This window comes from Belonocnema kinseyi, chromosome 4 (genome assembly GCF_010883055.1).
Source record: "Belonocnema kinseyi isolate 2016_QV_RU_SX_M_011 chromosome 4, B_treatae_v1, whole genome shotgun sequence".
Lineage (NCBI taxonomy): Eukaryota > Metazoa > Arthropoda > Insecta > Hymenoptera > Cynipidae > Belonocnema > Belonocnema kinseyi.
Window position 1 is genome coordinate 32,668,094 of NC_046660.1, and position 9,367 is coordinate 32,677,460.

General features: G+C 28.3%; 1 protein-coding gene across 1 annotated transcript in view; it reads right to left on the bottom strand.

The window, feature by feature from the left end:
• LOC117172066 (microphthalmia-associated transcription factor) overlaps positions 1-9,367 on the bottom strand; it is a 310,163-nt gene that overhangs the window by 154,054 nt on the left and 146,742 nt on the right. The gene's annotated exons all lie outside the window — the stretch shown is intronic.

The window sequence follows — 9,367 nt, forward strand, 5'->3', positions numbered from 1 at the left end:
AGGGCGCATACTTTGAATAAAATATTTGTTATCATTCTCTTGAAATAAATGTGTTTTTTTCTTGAAAAAATACCGGTTTCATATGTATACACCTGGTAGCCTCGAAACTAAATCCAGACCATCGAAACGTAAACAGTCAGGGCCGCCTGAATATTTTTTATTGGATTTGAATGCATGAGAAAACCTAATGCAACTAAGATGTGCAGAGTGCGACCCTCGAGCTGCTTATCAAGGTTGACTGAGCACAACCCCTCTGTTGGCCCCCGCGACTCCTCTCATCAGAAGACTGCGGGGGCCTTCAGTTCCCGGAACGAAGTAAATCCGGACTGATTAAATCCAAGTTCCAGTATATATCGGTTTGACAACTTATAAAATATTTATGATTAGCATGTTAAAAATGTCTATAATTTCCACATAAAATTATAGTTTTGAAAACGCAATTCTAAAACTATTTAATTTTCGAAGCTTTGAAACTAAAGACCAAATCCATTTTAAATCAAACAGGTTCTACACTAAAACCCGCAGCATCTCTTGAGGACGACATGTGTTTTTCAAGTAAAATTAGGCGATACGTATTTTTCTGAATCACAAAGAAGATATCCTGTGATATTTTTCAAGCTAAATAACTTTTATGGACAGCATAATTTTTTTCATAAAATCGAACTTGATCATTTTTCTCGTAAACAACTGAATAAACTAATCTTAATAAAAAATTTGGTACATTTAAAAAAGTTCTAAAAAACAGACCCCTCGCTCTTTTACGATATCTTGTATTGTTTATGAGAAAAATTATTTTTTGAAGAAAGAAAATCTCTCGGCCTCAAAAATGGTTTATCTCACATAAAGATGATAGAATGCCCTTCTTATGGATAGAAAAATTTCCCAGTGAACCTAAAATTTTTTAAGTTGAAAGGAAAATTAAAACTAATTATTGGAAAATATGCATCTGACAATAAACTAATAATGATTAAAAAATTGTATATGCGACACTGAATAAGAATTTGCTTAATTGTTAATAACAGGTTATGTTAGGAAATGTCAGTAAATGATATTTTTATATCGTTCAATTAAAGCTTCTTTATATGCTTTATGAAAAAAAACTCTTGCCGAGAAATTTTATTTTATATTAAATTTTTAGAGAATCATAATTATTAGGTTCGCAAAAGATATTGCGCGTAACAATAATATTTACAATTATTCAAATCCACGATTGATTCGAGAGCTGGATCTTAATTTACGCATTCAAAGTTTTTTGTAATAATCTTATTATTATAAATATCGATTGTTACTGCACTTTGCCTGTCTTATTTTTGTGTGAAAATCATAACTGTACAGTTTTTTTCTACAAAATTATTAATAAAGAACATATATATCAAATGCTAATTAATTTAGTTGGTTCAATATCAGTATTAAGCTTATCACAAAATGATTAAAGAAAAGATAACTTTTTTCTACACATAAACGGCAGATTGTAATATTTTTAATAAAAACTGTCATTAATAATTACGTAAATTGTCATTTACTGCCTCATATCCAGTTTTTGAATCACTATTGGTTTATTGTCGGATAATTTCAGTACAAAAAGTCCTTTTGCATGTAAGGATGATAAATCTTAGTTTTTGTTTAAAATAATATTTAAAACAATCACATAGATTATTTTTTATCAAGTTTGTTAGTTAATCATCGCACGAAATATCATTTCAATAATAATTGAAAACAAAATTTTTTGTACAAGAAAATAAATTCCGTTGAAGACAATAATTGTGAATTACTTTTGGTCATAAAAATCAATTTAATTATGACAAAAACTCATTTATTGAGAATTTGTTTATCAAAATGTTTGTAAAGACAGTAAACGTAAACTTGTGATAATTTTTTGCTATAAATATTATTAGAATTATTTCTATTATATAAGTGCAGATGCAATAATTACAGCAGATGGTGGGTTTCTTTATGTATTATTTTTTTAAATAACAATTCATAAAGCTGAAATGGCAAATTTTGTTACATTATTTGTTTATATATTGCTGATCTGTGACAACAATTAAAAAATCGCCAGCCACGTTTTTCTTACAAATTTAATGCTTAGAATTTCTAAAGAAAATCATTTTTGAAATCGGTTAATAAATACTAGAGATCCTGTAGTAAGGGACGCGTCATGTGGCCATGTGGTGGGGGAAAATGGAACGGAAATTGGAGCCAGCGGTAGAAGGCGCGAGGTATTCAAACGCCAATAAATGATATACCTGAATCGTGTATTCAATCGGATTGGGGAAATCAAAGTAATCAATAGTTTTGAAGTTAAAAAAATAGACAATAGTAATATTTATGAAATAAAAAAGTTGAATTGAAAAGAAAAACAGTATTATAATCCCATACACCCGAAAAACACGTAAAAATGAAAATTTGAACAATTTAAAGTATGCAGCGTGAATCCACAAGATTAGTCGAAGAAGTTATTAAATAAAAGGGAATAGTAATAGAAATTCGCACTGTAAATAAATTAATAACCCGCTGTGTAACTCACGCAGTAGGAAAAACTGTAAAAAGAAAAAAATTTAGCGACGTGATTATGTGAAGTAAACAATATACGAATGTCAGCGCCAAAGGAAAATGCTCCTAAGCCTGTTATAACTATTTTGATACCGCAAGGTACATAATTACATACATAATTAATATATTAACAGAAACGTTTTAAGTTTAGAAATTTTATAACAAGAATTCATTTAGAATGAATACCATCAAAAATGGGACAATCGAATTTTCTCTTAAATAAATTAATTTTTCACGAAAAAAGGAATTTTTAACAAAATAATAGGATCCTCGAAAAAAGATGAAATTTCAATTCGGAAGTTTATTTTTCTACCAAGAATCACGAATTTTCAACAAAATTCTGAATTTCCAAATACTTCATGAAAACAGATGAATTTGTTTCCAAATAGTTCAATCATTAACGAAAAAAGATCGACTTTAAACCAAAAAAAATTGAATTATTAAGTAAAAAAGGTCATTTTTCAATTTGAAATATCAATTTTCAACAAAAATAGTAGAATCGAAATTTCTTTTAAAGAAATTGGTTTTTGACAAACAGAAAACGAATTTTTTAAATAACTGAATCCTTAATGAAAAATATTAATTTCAACCAAGAATATTACTTTTCTACCAAAAATTACGAATTTTCTACAAAATCTAGAAAGTTTCAAACAAATATATGATTTTTAACTTAAAAATATCATTTTTTAACCAAAAGTAATATAAGTAGATTTTACCATTACAGAAATTAATTTTTTAAAAATACATAGAAATTTGAAGAAAATAGTTGAATTTTCAATCAAAAAGGTTCGTTTCAAACCGAAACAGATGAAGCTTCAATTATGAACTTAATATTCAAAGAAAAAATGGGATGGTTGAGTTTTTAGTTAAAAAAATAATTTTCAATTTAAACAAGTGTAATTAAAAAAAATATATCTGAGTTCTCTACCAAAACAGATTGTAATTAAAAATATAAATAAATTTTTAGTCAAAAATGGAAATTTGAATTTTCATTACAATAAATTAATTCTGAAAAAATAAAAATTGGCCAAAAATTGTTGAATCCTCAATCAGCAAGGTGAATTTTCAAACAAGAAGATTAATTTTCTACTAACAAATACAAAATTTCTAGCAAAATCCATAAATTTTTAAACAATTAATTAGTTTCTCAACTATAAAAGATCACACTTTATTTAAAAAATTTAATTTTCTACCAAAAATGTCATAGTTGAATTTTCTGTTAACAAAAAATAATTTTCACCAAAAAAGAACAGTGCTATAAAAATTATTTCAAAGGTGATCGAATCCATTTAATGTTAGGCAGGTTCTGCACTTCAAGTCGCTGAATCGATCAGGAAGGGAATTATGTTATTTTTAGATTAAATTTTAAGAGAACTATTTTTTCGTTGTAAAAAAATTATATGTTCAAAGGATTAATTTTAAATCAATGAGATTAATGTTTAACAAAAAAGACGAATTTTCAACCAATTACTTGATTTTTAAACTATAAGGGAACAGTTTTTAAAAATTTTTTCTTGAAAATGTTCAACAATTTAGTTGAATTTTTTTCTGTCTTGACTAAAATTCTTTCTTGGTTAAAAACTCATCTCTTTGGATAGAAACAAGATTTTCTTAGTAAACATGAACACAATAAAAATGTATCCCTTTTGGTTGAAAATTCAACCATTTTTTGGAAAACTTGCTTTTTTGTGTTGAAAGCTCAACAATTTTGTATATATTTTTCTTTTTTCTTTGTTCGTCCTACAGCTTTGCGCTCGGTAATATATGCATATATACAATTATACATCTGCAACTGTAATTTGGTAGTTTTGAATTATCTTTTGCTAAAGCTCCTTTGTTGAAGACTCAACTATTTTGTTTAAAATTTGACTTTTTTGTTTGCATTCAACTACTTGGTTAAATGTTAAACTAATTGAGTAAAAATGGATCTTTTTTGGGTTGAATATTCATCATTTTAGTTGAAAATTTAATTCTTTTGTTGAAAATTCTTTCTTTCTTTGGTTGAAAATTAATATTTTTGTTGCACATTCCTCTAATTGTTTTAAGGTTGAAAGACCTTTTAAAAATAAGCTTTTTGGGCTGAAAATTAATTATTTTAGTTTAAAACTGATTTCTGTTTAAAAATTAAAAAATTTGCTTAAAATGCACTTTTTGGTTCAATTCAGTCGCTTTTGTTTTAAAATAATCATATTTTTTAGTTTTTGACTGAAAATTTATATACTTATTTGAAAGTTTAACTATTTCGTTAAAATGTTATTTTTTTGGATAAAAAAGTAACTATTTCGTTGCACATTTGTTAATATTTTAAACTAAAAATTAAACTTTTTCATTTTCAGTGTAAATGGTTTTGTTAAAAATTTGACTTTTTGATGAAAGATTTGCATTTACAACCGAATAGTTTAACTGTTCACCAAATAGTTAAATTTTCAACCTACAAATATAAAATTTAAACTGAATGGTCAAATTTTCAAATAAAATAAGATTAATCTTTCACCATGAATCTTTAACCTTGAATCTTTAACATGAGACACGATCCTTAAATAAACTCATTAAACATGATTGCACTATTCGCATACCAAAGCGCAAAGCTGTAGTAAACTTTGGTATAGTATCTTGATATGGAACTGAAGTGTCTCTCACTTCTCGCTCGACCAATCCGCAGTCAGCTTCCCAGGTGGCGCGTCCCTTACTACAGGGTCCCGAATAAATACGACCTGCGGGCGATTACGATTATTTTCCAATCGTAGGCTCGCTAGGGTAATTCCCACACTTATACAAGCAGAACGTTTAAAATCCATAATTCTTTAATTGTAATCTTCCTAATTGTCGTTTCAAAATTCAACTGTTTTCAAATGAAAACTTAAAAAAAAAATTAACTTTTAATTTTCCAAATGAAAACAAATAAAGAAGAATTAATCATGAGCATTTCTAAATCTGTCCAATTTCAGATTGCAAACTTTAAAAAAAACTTGTATATAAGAAGCCTTCCCAAATTAAGAGCAACAAAGAAACAATTAGCAGTCTGAAAGTAATTGGAACAAATAAGGATATTCCTTATTTGTTACAATTTGTCGTTTTGCAAGAAAGAAATCAAGAATAATTTGCATCCAAAGGTTCTTTTTCATAATATTGTATAACTAATTATGTAGGCTCACGCTATTGTTTCTAGATATATTTTTTTAACTTCAATCAGTGAAAATTTACTTCAAAATCAGTGATTATTAACTAAAATTCGAATAACTTATCACTTATTTTCCTATAAAAAGTTTTACCGAAGTTTCAGTGACATTTAATGACGTTTTAGTCGCGCCAATAATCATTAATTTTAAAGGCATAACAAAGTTTTCAAGGAATTCACAGATTTTGAAGGGTCGCAAAGGATTTTTATGAAATTTGGAATATTTCAAGCGATTTCAAGGATTTCAAAAGATTTTGCAAAATCTCGAAGAATTTCAAGGAATTCCTACAGTATTGAAAAGATTTCAAAAGAGATTTCCAGGTGACTCAACCTTTTTAAAGGGATATCACGAGACTATGTAGAACATTCATGGAATTCAAAGGATTTGAAGGATTTTTCACATGATTTGTAAAATATTCGGGGTTGATACAATGTGTATTATAACATAAGAAGTAATTCTAACAACCAAAACCGGTTTCACTTATCATGTTAAAAAATAATAATTAGAAAGACTAAACTTACGTAAGAAAAAATTGCGAATCCCCCGTTCCGCCAAATAAGGTTTCATAAGATTTTCCGGACTACCTCCAACACAAAAAATGCCTTAAGTAATTAATGGACGCTCCCTAATGAAAAATATATCATTTTTCTTCTTGTGTTAAACAAAAAGGGTATAAAATTATTTAAAGTGAAAGCAAGGTGCTTTCAGGTAAAGGATTGTCTTTTAGGCACCCATTAAGAGACCCTTAATCTAATTTAAGGAGCAAAATAACTTTCATTATAGTACCACCGCCTAATGAAAAGTTTCAAGTACCTAATTATGAGTCTGTCGAAATGCAAGGCGTCAAATCCAAATTATTCTGAACCAATAGAATTACGAACTTCAGTTCGTAAATGGAGCATATGTGCCACCGCCATGTATATTAGCATACGTATATAGACATGACCAACTGCTAAAGTATAAACGTCACATTTGTGCTTATATTGGATAAAAATACGAGGATATAAGTAGACCTTCTGCGTCTTGTGGACTTATAATATTAACTACTAATCTGACACACTATGAACTAAAACGAATAGGCCTAATTTTAAATGTAAATTTTCATGTTTCAATTCTCAACAGTCCCCATACATTTGAAAAGCACGTTTTTTAAAGTTTATGAAACTGGAAACATCCAGTATAAAGTGTGGAATCATTTAGACTTAATTATTGTAGAATACTTCAATCAAAATTATTTAAAAAATTAATACAACCTAAATTAGAGATATTGATATTGAGAATACCGCATTTTCAAAATAAAATACTTTTTTAACTATTTAAACCAAAGTAGAAAATTTCGTTGCACTGTTGTTAAAATGTTGATTGTATCCATATTCCTCCTAGTAATGGGCCATTACCAAACTAATAATGTGCTTATATAATAAAATGCGCTTTTCAGACATTCTCCAGAAAAAAGTCTTTAAGAAATCCATGCGGGTTAAATGGACCGAGATGCAAAAGTCTTTCGACGGCCTGTTAAATCAAGCGGTAGCGCTCTGGATTTATAACCGGATTCTTGCTTGATTCTTTCACCGGGCACTTTTTCTTACTTTTTTAATATTCAAGTATTTGTTTATTACAATTGACAATTAAATTTGCTTTAATATAGCCAAAATATTCATTGAACCGTATTTTTATATGGAAAATTATGTTTTTTAAAAGTTTTCAATTTTTTATCGGAGAAGTAGGGGAAGTGAGCCGTGGAGAGATAGAAAAGTGAACGGAAATGAGGGGAAGGTATAGGAAGTGAGGGAAATAAAATCGTATAACCAGTACATATTGAAATTGTGCATCTAAATATTCGATGAATAACAAAATATATTTATCTCCCATTACTCAAATAAGTATTAAACTTTTTCAAAGGTTTTAATTAAAATCATAAAAAGAGAATTCAAAGTGAAGGATGAACATGAATTTATATATTTCTTATTTTAATTTACCCTCGTACAACTTTAATTCTGAAAACTCTAATGAACAACTGGCATAAAGAGCAGCACGGAGAATAACAGGCGCCTTTTGTACGGATGAAGACTCGTCTTCTAAGGTAGACATATAAAAATTGAGATATTTATCTCGGGAAATAAACTTCATCAGTTGCTTTTACCCCAGTAATGATTCACGTTTTCCGTGTCCAGTAGTAGTTTCGAGAATAGTACAATTGTGAATGATAGAACAAAGAAAAAAAAACACACAATCAAGAAGTTTAAAAAACTCTTTTCCCAGAAAGAGTGAAGCAATTTAAATAGGAAATATCTAACTTTCATTTTATTAAATACAATATCTTGTATTGAATTGGTGTAGAGTATATTTATTTATAAATTGACACGTTTTAAAGTACAGATCCGAAATTCAGAATTTGATTATTCAGTCCATTTTTAGATCCTCATAATTTATGATTGAGAAAGTATTAGAAAAGTTTTTCTACGGATCTTTACGTTCAGAGACCCCCTGAAACCGAAAATTAAGTTTTGATGATGGTGTCAGTCTGTCTAGTTAAAAGAATAAATTCGTTAATCAGTATCACTTGATAGTTTAATTTTCGAAAATACTCTGAAAAAATCGAAAATTCGCATTTTTAGCCAAACGATGCCTACCAAATTTTTTAAAACCATTTTTTAACAGAACTCCTCACTATTAATTTATTTATGGAAATTGATGTGTAAAAATCAAAAATTACATTATCATGCCAAAAGACGCGAGATTCGTAAAAAGTCTAAAAAAAGACTATTATGATATTTTGTTTTATCCATCAAAAATAATATGAAAAAAAATCCTATTTTACTTTAACAACGCGAGATAGGGAAGAATGTCTGAAGAAAGGATTGTATCTTTTTATTGGAAGGTATTTCAGAAAATAATTTTGCATTTAAATATGTCTGTCAAAAATCGAGCCTGTAGCGCGAGTGTCACGATGAGAATGTATACCTCAAAGCCTACAGTTCTTTCAGCAATTTAATCTTTACATATCCTTAATTACGTAAAAAATTTAGAATATTAATATGCATATAAATACGGGGATTTTAAAGACATCTTTTTAACCCTTAAACGGCCAAAACGCCACTACCGGTACACTGCATTTCAACGGCCAATAACTAAGACTATTCGACACTAGAAAAAATTGAGACACATGTATTTTTATTGCTTAAGATCTCCTCTTTCCGACGGTGCCAATGAAATTCCTCAAAAAATTGATTTATTATCCCAAAATGCAGTTTAAAAAAAAAAAATAACGTGATTGTTCGTGCCAATTTTTTTCTTGTGAACCATTTTCCAAAGCTTTTCGAGTCTGTAATTAACCTGGAATCTCACTAACCGGTGGAATAAATGTCTAAACTTTGAGAATCCATGGTTCAAAGATCGATTTTTCGTTTTAGTATTTTCAAAATGGCATCTTAATGGCAAAATTTTTGTGAAAACATTCATGACTTTTTTTACAATAAACGATGCACTTTTCGGAAAAATCATTAAGAATAAAAAGTTCTTGTAATTAGCCAAGGCTGATTACAAGAACTTTTTATTCTTGACAAATTTTCCGAAAAGCGCATAGTTTTTCAATAAAAAATTTTCATAGTTCTAAGCATCGTGTAAGAGTAAAA